Genomic DNA, 15488 nt, shown 5'->3' with positions numbered 1-15488 from the left:
GCACGAAGTAATATTAAACCTTTTTTATGTTGTATTTGTATATGTATATGTTATAAGAGTTCTAGAAATTGAATGAAATTCCTGGAAATGTGATGTATTCTGATATAGTGTAATCAATCACAGTTATTATCTTAAAATGTGTGTGTCTCAGAAATACCCAAATTTCCTTGTCAAGTGCATCATAAGGAACTCTCATCAGATCTTTAAACATGGCCATTTTTAAAGTCTCCTGTCATTTATAGAGAATTATTGTTTTACTCTGATGCTTTTGCATAAGTATTCCTGCAAAAGTGCTTCATCTTTAAGGAGATTCGTGGAAAGGACTTTGACAAGTACAGCTTTCTGATAACTTTAGGATCGTAAAACTGAACTGGGTAAGAACTTCCAGAACTAATGGAAAAACTGGATTCAAGCAAAACACTGTTAATTACATGAGACTGAGTGAACTGAAGAAGAGTATAATTTTTGTTTGAAACATTGCTGCTTCCTTAATGTTTTGTTTTTCCAGATTTAAGGAAACCTTTTATCTTAAGCTATATATGACTTGCAGCATTTGGTAAAGTATAACTTTGTAAACAAAGATGAGAAATGTTTACTATTTCTTCCTACCTTATCCCTCCATAATTAGGAAATTCTTGAGTATTTTTTCATGGCAGTATAGTTAGTTATTTGCGTAAGTTCAACAAGAATCTATTCTCCTTGTAATAGGACACAATTGGAAACACTAGCTATATTACCAAGGCTTTGACTGGAATATTTTAAGAGAGATGTGTAGAGACTCAGATATGACCAAAGCTTATATGGTCAATCACTATTGTTGCTGCACTTACATAAATAATCAGGCCAAGTTTAATACAAACTAATTAGTTTTACTGTGATTATCTTTTTTTTTTTAATGGGAACAATTGCAAAGAGAAAAATTATGTTTGCACCCTTGTGGATAGTGGATTCTAGTTCTGTTAATTGTCTTTAAAGTTTTGCTATATACCTGTAAACTAGACTGGATTCTGAACTCTTCTAGTGTCCTCAAGTATCTGGCCACAACTCTCCAAACTAATATTTCCAATTATCTCCCCACTTTCTGATTTGGAGTCACTAAGAACATAGAATGCCCATGAGTCTCCTTGGAAGGGACTATACCAGACCCACCTAACCACCTAGATGGCAGCCAAACTTCAGGGACTTGAACCTTAGGTATACATCTCACAGCTGAAGAAGTCTTCACCTGATACCCAATCCTATACAACCTAGCTGGAGACCAGGAAGAGAAGTAGCCAACATCGAGGTGGACCGGTTCCTCTCAAGACGCTATATTAAACTTCATACATTAATTAAGCATGAACCTCTTTCTTCTTCTTCTTTTCTTTACTCGGGCGTTGGCCTAGAAAGATGACATCATTGTCCACGTCTCCCCCGCCATTGCTAATGAGGGTATCTGGAATTTTGAACAATTTTTTTTTTTCAAGCTAGAAGATTTACTTCCTGAATGCCCTGAATTGACCCCTGGCTTGAAAGGGAAAATGCAACAATTCCTGCAAATGAATCCATTAATAGTGATACTTCAGTGGAAGTGGTGAGTGTGCCCCAACAGAGCTTATCTTTGTCTGTGGTGGTTATCATTCTTCCTGGGCCTATAAATGCCTAGATGGCTGATGCATAGTTGAGAAAATGTCTCTTAGGTTATCTAACCATGCCCCTAACTGTCCACAGTCAAACTGAGACACCTCGCTGGTCAACTCCTCTGAATTTTACAGCATTGAGTTAGAAAGGACCTACCAGGATTTTTTCACGATTCAGAATTTGCTTCCTTTGGCAGGTTCCTACTTCCCTGGTTAGGAGTAAACATAAATGAGGCTATGATCAGGAACCTCTCCTCAACTCTTTAAAGTATTGTGGAATCTGCTGCTAAAACAATAGCTGCTCATCTCTTCAATAAGTGGTGCTGGGAAAACTGGACAGCTACATGTAAAAGAATGAGACTAGAACATTCTCTAACACCATATACAAAAATAAACTCAAACTGGATTAGAGATCTAAATGTAAGACTGGATACTATAAAACTCCTGGAGGAAAACATAGGCAGAACACTTTCTGAGATAAATCACAGCAATATTTTTGGATCCATCTCCTAGAGTAATGGAAATAAAAATAAAAATAAACTAAAGAGACCTAAAAATAGAAAAAAAACAATAGCTGCCCAACAAAAGTCCTTAGACTCTCTGGCCAAAGCTGTTCTGCTGCACCTGGATTAACACTTCTGGAAAGTGTACCTTGGTGATATTACACATTTGGTTTCAGACCACCAGAATAAAGCTAATATTGAAATGAAGCAAGTCATACAAATTTTTTGGTTTCCCAGAGCATGTAAAATTATGTTTACACTATACTGTAGCCTATCAAGTGTACAATAGCATTATTTCTAAAAAACAACAACAACAACAACAACAATGTACATACCTTAATGAAGACCTTATTACCTCCCTCCAGAAAAAAAAGAAAAGGAACAAAAGAAAATGGAATATCTGCAAAGCATAATAAAACAAGGTATGCCTGTATCAGGCAATGGAGTTTGGCCTTTATAATTTGGGCAGTTGGAAGCCACTGAATGTTTTCCAGCAGGAAAGTAGCATGCTCACAACCCTGCTTTCAGAACTCAGTTGGCAACCAGATGTGACACGCATTAGAAGGAAGAGACATGAGTGTGACAGCGACAGCTGCCATTTGCTGAGTGCTAATGGACTAGTTCATTTATATGGTGAGAGTAACAAAGGAACAGGTGGTGATGGGAGTCAAGAAAGAGAAGAGATATGAGCTATTAGAGTAGTTAGAATTTACTGTATTTGACATGTATTGCATGTGGAAGGCAAGGGAGGGCTCTCTGGCTTGACTGAGTGGAAGAATAAAAGTAAGGACCTAGCAGGTCTGGGGGAAGAAACTCAGTGAGTTCATTCATTAACATATTGAATTTAAAGTAGTGAGACAATTGGGCAGCGATGTCCAGGAGGTAGCTAGAAATGTGGACATTGAGAGAAGAGCTCAGGGCTAGAAAGATTTTCAGGTGCCCTACAAAATTATACCAGTGGATGGAGAAACAGGAGATTGGATTAAATTACCAGGAGAGTAGAAAGAAGGGCAAAACATGAGCAAGGATGAGTCCTTGTGGTACACTCATATTGAAGAAGGGGAGACAATGCCTTTGCAACATAACGAGTTCATCAAATTTCACTATCACCTTAATAGCCTGAGGACAGGAGCAGATAAATTAGGTAGTATGTTCTATCCAGAGTTGAGATCAGCAGGACTGGCTGCACAGGGAGGGCAGGGGTGATAGAACCAGCGATGCTGGTCAAAGCCTTGCTGAAGCGTCTCCCTGTGGAACCCAGGCTTAGAAAGGGCTGTCCAGGCTTGTATTGGTTTTATAGGGCTGCCATAACAAAGTACCACAAACTGGGTGGATTTAGATGATAGAAATTTATACTCTTCCAGTTCTGGAGGCTAGAAGTCCAAAATCAGGGTGTTTACAAGGTTGGTTCCTTCTAAGGACTGTGTGGAAGAATCTGTTTCGTGCCTCTTTCCCAGGTTCTTGTGACGGCTGGCATTACTAGGTGTTCCGTGGCCTGTAGATACATCTCTCCAATCTTTGCCTCCATTTTCACACAGTGTTCTCCAAGAATTTGTTTTTTCACATGGCCTTCTTACAAGGACACCAGTCATGTTGGATTAATGACCTTATCTTAACTGATTACATCTGCAATGACCCTATTTATGAATAAGGTCACATTCTGAGGTACTAAGGGTTAGGATTTCAGTATTTCTTCTTGGGGGACCGGGAATAATTCAATCAATAAAAGGCCTGATGTCAAGAAAGAGAGTAGTGTTGGGTAGGGGAAGAAGGGGAGGAATGAGGGCTGGTCAGTGTGGCAGAGTTGCAGGTGAAATTTTTTTGAACACTAGGGAGTGGTGGGGGCTTCAAATAGGCCTGAGTTTGGGGTGACTATATTCGTTTACACACATTTAATTATGCCTTTAGCTTTAGAGCTTCATTTTTTTTAACCATCAGGAATTGACTTGGATATGTGAATTAGGTGCTTTGCTAAAGCTCCAGTGTAGATGGACCTGGTCCTCTGCAGAGACTTGGGGTGATAATCTGGATAAATTGGAAGTGGGAGGCTAGCAGACTTGTCCTAAGCCATGTTTTATGGGAAGCCCATCGTGTTTGTATGCTTTATTGTTATTTGGGGTGGCCTGGAGTTAGGGGAGCTGATGGAGGTAAGCAGGGCCAGACTTCCCACCAGCCTTTGGATGTCCATTGGTCTCTAGCTTATCCTTTCATCCTGTTGAACTTTCAAGATCTATTGTAACTGTATTAACCCAAATGTGTTGGTTGGAAGTGGAACCGAGACTACAGGATTTCCATGCTCTCAGACTCACTTGCTCATCAGCAGAGAGGGCAGTGCGTGAGTTAACTTTTCAAATATGGTAGTTCAAGCATTTGGAGGCAGCCTCTAGCAGCAGTGGTTTACATAATGAGACACAGGCTCTTGCTGCCCTTGGAAGAGTGAGTGAGAAACATCACGCAACATAACACAACCTGCATCACAACACAGATTTTGCAACAACTCACACAAACAACAAGGTACACATTAGGTACAGTAGAACAGTTGCTTCTAGGGAGAGGGAGGAGAGTGGGAGGAGGCCCAAATAAAATGCGATGATTTACTGATTACTGATTGATAAAACAAGAGAGGGGCCTTGCAGAGAGATCAGGAGAGTGAAGGAGGATTAATAAAATAACCGCACTTAGGCTAACAGATTGCTTGTTTTTATGCTTGCCCTTAAAATGGTCAACTGACCTGACTGACCGGTTGCTACTCACAGTTCCAGGCCCATTGTTAAAACTAAAGCTATTGATCTTACTGTTTCTACTTTATTCCAATAATCAAAAGCTATAATCATGCTTGGTCTCTGAGTTGATCTCCAGGGAGAAGGTCACAGGACTTTAACCTTACAAAATAGCCTGAATTACCAAGAAGACCACACCTTGAGTGCTTACAAGATAAAGAGATCCAACCGCTAGCCTCTACAGAATTGGTCGCCTGGAGGCATCATGATGCCATTCTGTCTATTGATGAGAAAATGATTCTGTTGATTGTTATGCTTTATTGTTTGAGCTCTGGCTATATAACCACCCCACCCATCCCCAAGGTGGGTTCACAGTTCTGAAGGATCTAGCCTGCTGTGAGTCCCCTTTGCCCTGCAAAGCAATAAAACTGCCTCTTTTCTTCTAAGCTCCTCAGGGACAGGGGCTGATCTTTCGGCAACAAGAGGGTACTAAGGGGTGTGATTAGCACAACCTCCTGCACCTAAAATTTTTAAAATGGAAAAGAGCCAGGATATCTGGATCAGAACTACAAAACCACTATTCACTAACTTTTTGTAAATTAACTAATCTCTCTATCCTTCAGTTCATCATCTGTAAAATGGAGATCATATTAATACCTACCTCATTAGATTGTTGTGACAATGAAATGAATCCGAATGTATAAAGTACTTAGAAGAGCACCTGGAACATAGAAAACACTCAACCATAGGGTTGGGAGGATTAAGTAAAAAAATCCATGTAAAACACTTAGCACAGCCCCTGGCCCATGGTGCTCACTCAATACATATTAGTTACTGCTGTTGTCATTGTCATCATCATCATCAACACCATCATTTCCTTCATGGCCAACGCTGTTCCTTAAGTAAGAGAGAGATAGCTGGAGACTGTTTTGCCCATTTGAAAGACAATGCTCCCTACTATGCTAATTTCACCTCCATCATTCCTTTTATGTAATCTTAAACAAGTCACTTAACTTCTCTCTCTCAGTATCGGTTTCCCCAAGTAAGCCTCCTACACCTGTCGTCAGCATTAAATCTCACTCTTGGCACATCTCTCCTTTGGAAGCTCTGGTGTTGGAACCCCACACTCAATCTATGTTGGTTGTTGTGACACAACCCAAAGCAAAGCAAGGGCCTGATCCTCAGGGAAGTCATATTGGTCTTCGTGAAATTGCCAGACCCCTTAGGCATGTCACACCCTCTAACATGAGTCCCATCAGTGCAGCCTCTTTGCACCCCAAACATGGGATCACCAGGAACCATTGGTGCCACATAGAAGCAGAGGCCCAACCAGGGGAGTAATCCAGGTTACCCACCCTTGTCTCAGGAATTCTACTTGTCTCATCCTGACTTTTTATTTTCCGTTTTGTGTCAGTATTACTAAGGGCTTGCTCTGTGTCAGATGTTGTACCGCTTCACGTGTCTTCTCTCTTTTAGCCCTCACAACAGCCCTGTGAGGAAAGCACTGTTATTCCCATCATTTTGTGAGTGAAGAAGCAGAGGCACAGGGATGCAGAGTCATCTGCCCTGGGTTCCACAACTAGCAAGTGGCTAAGCCAGTAGCTGAACTCAAGCCAAGGGGTGAGGAGCTCAAGAAAAAGAATATTGTACATTTATATGCTTTAATATGAAACTATTCCTATGATATAGTCTTAAGTGAAAAAAAAAGCTTGCATAAGTATGTAAATTTTAAAAAGATTGCAAAAACAATGTATATAGCATGCTATCATTAATACTTTTTAAAAAAGAGGTGGACACACACACACACACACATTTGTAGTTTTATCTACAAAAAATATCCCTAGAGGCATATGTAAGAAACTGGAACTAGTGCTTGTCTCTGGAGGATTGGAGATCTTCTGGAGAGGCAAACTTATTTCTCACCCTTTTGTACAATTATATATATTTTAAATCATAACTGTTTATTGCCCTTTCAAAAAGTATTTTAAAAGGGAGGGAACAAGAAAAGACGAAAGACTTGTGGGAGGTAAGGCGGTTTCAGACCCTTCTCCGAGGTTCCTGTTCATTCCTGGATTTCTGGGGAGGCATGGGGAGTGTTGCAGGGTTTGAGTTTGCGTGCTTGCTTTGTGGCCACTTTTGAGCTAAGGGCTGAGTGTGCCTTATCTCACTTAAAGCTCCCAGCTATCTACAAGGCCACTTTATTTCACCTCTCTCTTGCAGAGATTACTCACAAGCAGATCTGAGTCTGCAGCGAAACCTGAGCAGAACCCCCAATGGTAAGAAACATCCTGAGTAGGCGTCCCTGCCACTAGCCTGTCCCCATTTCATTCAGTTGTTAAAGATGCTGAGGGTCTCCTAGACCATTGGTTCTCAAAATGTGGTCTCCAGATGGCAGCACCATTGTCATCTGGGAACTTGCTAGAAATGCAAATCCTCAGGCCATATCCTAGACCTGCTGAATCACAAATTCTGTGGTTGAGACCTAGTAGATATGGTTTAACAAACCCTCTGGGTGATTCTGATATATGTTTAAATTTTAGAACCACAGTCCTAGGGCCCATGGCTTCACCTGGGAAACATTTAAAAAATACCAGTGTCTGAGTCTCAGCCCGCCCCAGAGATTCTGGTTTAATTGGTTTAGGATGCAGCCTGGGCATGGCTTTTTCAAAGCTCCCCAGATGATTGAAACCACTCTGACATAGACCTCTGGAAGCAGTCACTTGCATCTGGGAATGGCTAATGGCACACTTACAGCGTGAAATCAAGCTGCGAAGACTAGCGAATGTGTAAGAGCATCACAACTTCCCAGTTTTCAGACCTATCCCCTTCCCCTAACCCAGGAGGCAAAGCCATGGGTGTGCAATTCTCTTTGGCTGAGCAGGTATGAGCTTATTAGTTTGAGCACTTTAGTAGTGTTACTTACTTGAAGCCTACAAATCCAGTCTTTAGTGAATGTTCAGAAGAGCAAGAGAGAAAAATATCGAATTACTTGCAAAATAATTTAACAGAGGAAATGAGATCTATAAATGGTGTAGTAAAAATAAAAGCCTCATATTACCAGCTCACCACTTCTTGGACTTAAATATTTTGTACTGAAGATCATATCATTTCACATGGCACATCTCCAGCAAAATAGGGGTTCAACAGCATTGGTCTAGTAAATGAATCCACTAATCAATAAGTGAATGAATGGATGTCACCAAAGGAGAAGCTGATTCTGTCTTTGGCATCCACTGCTCAACTTACTAACAGTGCCGTTCTTGGAGTGGAGTGTAGGGAACAAAAATCCTTTGACAATAAATGTGCTAGGATCAGGTGCTAGAGCTGAATGTCACCTGAGGGAAACTACAAATCCAATGGGGGTGGGAAGGGGAAAGAAGATGTGGTGGTCATTAGAATTGGCAACCAAATATATCCAAGTCTCCACACCCCCGCCCCAGATACTGGATGGCGCTTCTCCACCCTTGGAGCTCTCTGTGGCCGTGTGACTTGCTTGGGTCACTGAAATGAACAGAAATGTTGTGTTTTGCTTTTATACAAAACTTCTAAGAGCCAATGTGTGACTTGTCCTACTTCTCTGTAAGATGACCAGCTTCATGCATGCCTGAGATTGAGAAATTTTCCAAGGTATGGGATTTTCAGTGCTAAAACTGGGACACCTCCAGGCATCAATGTTTCAAGTAGCAGTCATTCCATTAGCTTGGGTCCAGGAATGAGGGCAATTCATCAGACAAGAGACTCAGAGTGCTGAAATAACTTGCCAGTGGCCACACTGCTAGTAAGATCAGAGATGGGTTCCAGACCACGTTGTCTGACTTCAAGGTCCATAATCACGCACCACTCCACCTGGGTGTTGGTAGCCTTTACTACAAGTATCTTTTTTAATTTTGTTTTCAACCATGGAGACTCTGGTCCACAAAGGTAGGTGAGAACACCAACTTTCCGAAATTCATTGAATGACACTCATTCCACAAACATTTATTGTATTCAACTGTATTAGAGACCCTGTGCCTAGGTGTTATGGGCTACACAAAGATGAAGAAATGCTATGATTTCTTCCCTTAAGAAATATACAGTGTAGAAAAGGAATATATATGTGTGTGTGTGCGTGCGCAACTGAATCCCACCAGAAATTAACACAACATTATAAATCAACTATACTTCAATTAAAAAAAAGAAATATATAATGTAGAAGGGAGATAGACATGTACGTGGCTAATTATATCACAAGGCAGAAGCTGATAGATGTTATTAAAATATTCTATGTACCTTTCTGTTCTTAGCAAACTTACCATAATAAGTACATATTAGTTTTATTATTTTAAAAGTGTTTAAGTATCTTTACTCTTCAGGTTACCAATTCTCAGTACAATAATAATAATATTAATAATAATACCTAAAGGAAGTATATCAATGTTTTCTTTTTCTGAAGGTTAGTACCTTTTATTCAAAGATACAGGTACGCTTACCTGCCTTCAGTAGGATGGGAGCTTTGAGATTTCATTCAATTATGCTGACAAATTTCTTATTGTATTCATGGTTTCTCATTCACCCCATGTGACCAATGGCCCAAGTCTGCACACCCAATGGTCAGGATTCTCTGCTGTGGATCAAAGCCAGCTAACTGACCCAAAGGAGGGTAATTTTTGATAAGGAATGAAGGGACCCTCCCTAAATATCCTTCCTACTGGTCCAAAGTCATTGGAATAAAGCCTTACCCAGAGAGGGGTTGGTGACCAGGCATGAGGCAGAGGAAATTTGAAGCCCAGGAGCTGCCAAGATAACTGGCTCTCTTGCCAGCCCTGGACAAAGAGAATGTGGTTTCTGGGGAAAACATCACTGTCCTGCTGTCTGCAGTTAGGCAGCCTCCAGGGCCACAGTGAAGTTTTGGTCTTGGAGTACAGACAAGAGTATCACTGCTCTGGTGACTTGAGCAGAAGTTAGGCTGCAAATGTGTGCATGTTGGAGCTGTTTGGGGAATGGAGGTAGCAATTCGCTAACATACAAAACCTACTACTTTGAGATGTTTTGTAACAGCTATGCTCCCTACAGAATGAGTGTCCTCATTGCCTGGATCCAAGAGCATCTCCTGGGTCCTCCCTGTTAGAATGCTGAGTGTCCTTGGAGAATTTGAGCCGAGGAGGGAGAGGACTGCCTCTCAGCTAAGACCGGGCGGCAGTCACGCAGGGTAAAATCTCAGCAGCTGTGATGAGGTGGTGCAGAGGGCCTGGGGTCTGTTAATTCCTGGTGAGAGATTTCCCCCAGGTTTATAGGTGAATGTGCTTCCACTGAGCAAGCCGTAGACTTGAATGCCGTCATAACTTGTGTTCATGATATCTTTGCCCAAGAATAGCACACGTTGAACTTTTATATTCTTCATAATATGGAAGGAAAGATATAGACTGAGCCACTTCTTCATGCCTTGAGACATCTCATAACATATATATTATATATAAATACATTTTATAATTACATACTGTATTATTGTCCTGTTATTTTAGTACTATTCCAGTCAGGCGGGGCTACATAGGCTGCATTAACACATAGCCCCAAATATTATTGACCTAACAAGGCAGAAGTTTACATCTTACATCACAATCCAATATAGGTAGGAGGCTCCCCTGGGTAACTCCTCCAAGTGGTGACTTTGGGATTCAGGCTTCTGTCATCTTAAAATGCCATCAACTTCAACATTTGGCCTCAACAATTGCCACAGAGGAAGAAGAGAGGACGTTCAAGTCTGTGGCTAGGTCTACAAGCACTGTTTGCTACTTCTGCCACACCCCACTGGCAGAACCCAATCACAGGGTTCTATCTATCCTATCCTAACTGGAGGGGAGCTGGGAACCGTTGTCTTTTGTGTGCCAGGAAGAGAAAATGAAATTGATGAGTGTCTTGCCAGTCTTTCCTACAAGCTTCTATAAGCTGAGCTTCTGTGTAGTGTTTTTCTTCTCACTCTGCTTTGCATTTGACACTGTTTAGGCTGCCTGCCTGCTTTGCACTGTATTCTGTGACATCCACGTGCAGCATCCCATTCCTCACTATGGCACTGTGAGTTGTCAGGATGGGTGTTATTAAACACATTGCACAGATGGAGGACCTTGAGACTCAGAGTACTCACAGGTCCTGTCCAAAGTCACACACTGCTATGACAGAACTCTCTCTCAGGTTGGCGGTCTCTCCACTACACCATACTATCTACCCTAGAAGCTCAAACTAAATTAGGCCTAGATCCAAGTGTGCAAGAAACAGATTTTTATTCTACTATAAATCAACCTAATTTATCTTTCAAGCCCCTGCTCTATTTTGGAAGGTCTCAGCAATGACTCCCAGCATTTTAGTATCTCTCCGCCTTTAAGGGTGTGCCTACATTTGGGGTGGGACGTGGTGGGGGTACAGGAGTTAGGGCCAAGGTACTGGGGGACCCAGTTTTTCCTCAAGTCAGCTCTTTGAGGAGGCACCAACCAAGATGGATACAGTGTCTTCTAGTCTCCCCGCTGACAGTGATGCATCTGTGCCTCCTTCCTGTCCACAAGGCCCTTGTCCAGCAGCTCCCTGCTCTCTGGGGCCACTCCAGGGTGGGCGTGAGGAGTTTTGTAGGTCCACACCCCACAGCCCTTCTTTTCCCCAGGCTTGCTGCCTTTCTGAGGAAGGAGGGTGGGGTTGGAGGGAAGGACCCACCCAGGCCTTTGCTGTCTCACTTTTCAACCATCTCTCCTCCCACCCCAGTGGAGGGAAGGGCTTCTCATCTTCCAGGGAAGCCCCAGTCTCCCCAAGCCTTTGTCTTCCAAATCTTTTGGCTGTACTCCCAATCCTCTCCAATCCTCTGAGGGATTTTATAATACAAAACTCAACTCAGAGAAGTTTTTCATTCTTGTTTTGCTTTTTATCCTGTCCCATCATTCCCCTACCTTGAGGCAATAAAACAAGGGCCTGCTGTCCAAGGCACAGAGGTGGGGTCAGGGGAATACCAAGAAAAAACATTTCTCAATCACATGTGTATCACATTTAGCTTCACTAGGTCCTTGTGAGGTGAGATCTCTGTATCATTTTCCTGAAGCTAACAGTGGGGGAAAGAGGCATTGATGAAAGTTCTTATATTTGGGAACTAGCAGGTTAAGTCCCTTCCTGTCTGATTGGTCTTTAAATGCACCGTTCCCCCTCTTCCACTGCATCCCCTATGGCCTCACCCCCACAGGACTGATCCAACAATTTTGGTGATGAGTTTTCACTTAAGAATTGAAGATCCGGTCTTCTCAGAGGAAGACCAACAGCTGTGAAAACCTGTCTAGAGACCATTTATTAGTCTTCTAAATGTGGAAAAGGTGATTGCTTTCTCTCTGTGTTTGAATGTTTACCACTTCCCCCACCTCAGTAATGAGCAAGTACCCTAGAGTAAATCTGTTTCTGGGGGGACATGTCATTGTACAGCATATCCATAGTGATGAAGGGAAAAGGAAGCATTTAGACAGCTTAAGTGGAAAGATCACTTGTAAGAGCTGCAGAAGTCAGACCAACGGACAGGCAAAGAAATGCTGCCTTAAAGCAAAACATCATTTTAAAAAATCTGACTTGTACCAAATTCTGTTTGCAAAGTGGACTTTAAAATCATTTCACAACACACTAGGCTTTCAAAAGATGTTTGTTTTAGAGTACAGTTGGCTTCTGGTAAAAAAAAAAAAAAAGGTTTTGGTAATGCAAAATAACAATTGTAGTATAATTACTGGCCACAGAATACCGGGTGCCCAACCAAGCCTTTTCTACCCATTTAAGAGAAGCCATGCCAAGCAAAAATGCCCTGCCTAGCCGTACCCAGAAGTTCAAAAGCTCAGCCTTTGTCACCAGGAAGGAATTAACTCAAAGAGCAAAGCCATTACTAGGCACAACCAGGCATTCTGTTGTAAACACCTTTTGTTAATACATGTTGAGAGCTAAACTTTCTCACATTTAAAAGAGGCCTGCTTATGAGAGAATTTAAACAAAACCAAGTTCAAGATTGTTTTCTTTTCTTTTTTAGATTCGTGACATCATATCTATGGGATCCACACAGTAGGGAAGTGCTGGCTTTGGATCCCAAGGACTCCCCCAGCTGTCATTTGACCTAAGGAGTGTACTGTCCCGTGTTCTTGGGTGAACAGACTGCTTTAGTGTCAAGGGAATGAACTCAGAGAAAACAGACAAAACACAGGAGTGTTACAGGGAAGAAACACACTGAGAGACCTAAAGATGCACTTCCTCATTATATGTAAGGAAGCTATTTCCTAGATTCCTGGAGCTATAAGAAGCCAAGTGAATTTGCGTTAAGTTAATAAATTTTATTTAATTATGACGATAATACGACAGCAAAATGCTTTATGTTTCCTCTCTGTTTATTGCTTCCTGTTAGTTATTGAGAGAAGAAATCCAATGTAACTTTTTTGTGCTCTGATAATGATGAGGCTCTGTCATTGGTTTTGTATGTGCTTCCCAATGCATGTGTCTTTGTGTACATAATTAAATTGAATAAGATGACTGCCCATGGTTGCTACGAATACAGAAGTAGGGCTAAAGGTGGGGCACAATTTTGTTACAACAAAACCCCATCCTAAAAGCCCTTTGCTCTGCTTTGGAACTGACTGTACTGAGAGGAAAAACACAATCTTCAGTTCTCAGAGCAACCTGAAAAATCTGTGGTAGGAACCTTATTCTTCTTTCCTAACCCTGGGATTAAAATGAAGTTCTACATTCAGGTAAGGTGACCAGTCTGCTTTGATTTGTCGGTGTCACATGTCCGAGAAGCGGTGTGGGCCACTCTGGGTTCTATTGATGGAGTCAATGGGCCCTATGTGCTTCTTTTCCAAGAGGGGCACAGGAGGCGGAGGTAGGGCAGACATCACTAAGGAGGGAGCGTGAGCCAGGCACTGTCTGAGCATCTACCTGTCTTCTCTCTGCATCCTCTCAAGGTTGGTGCCTCTGCATTTCACACATGAGGAAACCAAGAGAAAGAGACAATAAGCTACTAAGGTGAACCACGTGGAATTCCTGTTTTGGATTCCAGGTCCAAAAAGTTCTGATATCGGCAAGTTCATATGATTCAACCTAATGTTTGCCCAGTTAGTAGGTTGTGATTCCAGAGTTTGAACTCTTACCTACCCCAAAATGATAGCTGCGTGTCTGTATTTCAGATGCAGACTGGGGCTAAGAGTAAATACATTCAAAAGTAAATAAGTAGTGCTCTCAGTAGACTACTTCCTTTCTTCTCCTGTCTGTGGTTTCAACTTCTGACTTTATTCACGTCACAGTGTGAAAGTTGGCTGGAGCCAGACAAGACTGCCCTGCCTGTGGGTCTCGTTCTTGCTGTGAAGCTGAAACCAGTCCATCAAACTAGCTCTGTCAGGCTGACTGCCTCCAAACCTGCCTGCCTAAAAATATCTTCCTCTCAGGGTGGCACAGAGCAACATACCCCATCTCCCCAGCTGAACTCCCACCGTTAGAGCCACCCGGCTATGACCACATGCCTTCCCGCTAGAACCATTGTTCAAATTCCTCTCAACCTCTCACTGATGATTGGTTTATCATTAGATTACGTGAACTCAGTGCTTGGATCAGGTGAAATTTGTTTGGGAGTTGATGGGTAAGGTCAGGAGCATGAGGGTGAATCACGGTCTATTAGATGCAGCAGTAACGTTAGAAGCCGTGTTGGTCAACCCCAGAATTTTACAGCTAAGGGAACTGATATTCAGGAGCTACAGCCTTAGCATCTTGATTTCAGAGTGAGCAATTGCCCCAGTCTGCCCGGGACTGAGGGGTTTCCGGGAGGTGGGACTTCCAGTGCTCCAGCTGAGAAAGTCCTGGACAAACAGGATGAGCTGACCACTCTACTCCATTGGGAGCCCCAAACTCTTTTGTTTCTCTGGGCATGTGAGGTTTGAGTAGGGCCTTGCAACAAGGACCCCACAGTTGCTTGGCACAGCTCGAAAAGCCCAGGTGAGGAAATGACGGCAAACACAAGCTTGCACGGCAGTTTAACCAAGGTTGGCTTCCCTGAACAGTCTCCAGGCAGGGCCTGGGTTGCCGCATGAAGCAGCCTGGTGAGTTAAGGTTGTGTCTGCCTCTTGACTGAACTCTTAGCCTCTTGAGCCACTGCATTTGAGCAAGCTGGCTGGATTGAGATGTTTCAGAAAATAAGGCTGTGGTCTGGTTTATTCAGTTCATAGAGAGGGCCCCGGGGTTGGCCTCAGCCGTGTGGTGCACAGAGCCTACAAGGAGAGGGCCGCTGCATTTCGTCTCTGCTCCGTGTGGCCGCATGGAGGCCAGAATGGAGAAGTACCCAGGCAGGGAGAAGGGTCAGCAGGATGCCCCGTGCTATCATCACTTCCTTTTTCACAAGTTTTGTGAGGCAGAGGTTTTGAATCCTGCAATAGGCAGTTAGTCTTGGCTAACTTTGGAATTTTTCCTCAAATGTCAAGCACCTAATTTTTAAATGTGTCTTGCTTTTACTTCTCCTCCTGGCCTATTTTACTCCTAGCCCTTGGTTGCTTGCTAGTTGTTCCTCTACCAGGCCTCCTCCTTTCTGTTCTGCTGGGACCCAACCTCCAGCTTATGCCCAGCACTGGGGGATGAGTGTGTGTTGATAAAGAGAAGGAATAATGCAAGGATCTCTGTCA

General features: G+C 42.6%; 1 long non-coding RNA gene across 1 annotated transcript in view; it reads left to right on the top strand.

Annotated features, from left to right (window-relative positions):
- Positions 1–13190, top strand: part of LOC140696406 (uncharacterized) — a 62672-nt gene extending 49482 nt beyond the window's left edge. The window contains exon 5 of the long non-coding RNA XR_012072693.1: positions 12860–13190. This is a non-coding gene — a long non-coding RNA (uncharacterized lncRNA). The remainder of the gene's footprint in view (positions 1–12859) is intronic.
- The last annotated feature ends 2298 nt before the right edge of the window (positions 13191–15488 follow it).

Source organism: Vicugna pacos, chromosome 5, assembly GCF_048564905.1.
Source record: "Vicugna pacos chromosome 5, VicPac4, whole genome shotgun sequence".
In the NCBI taxonomy this organism is placed as follows: domain Eukaryota; kingdom Metazoa; phylum Chordata; class Mammalia; order Artiodactyla; family Camelidae; genus Vicugna; species Vicugna pacos.
This window is presented reverse-complemented; position numbering and strand designations above follow the sequence as displayed.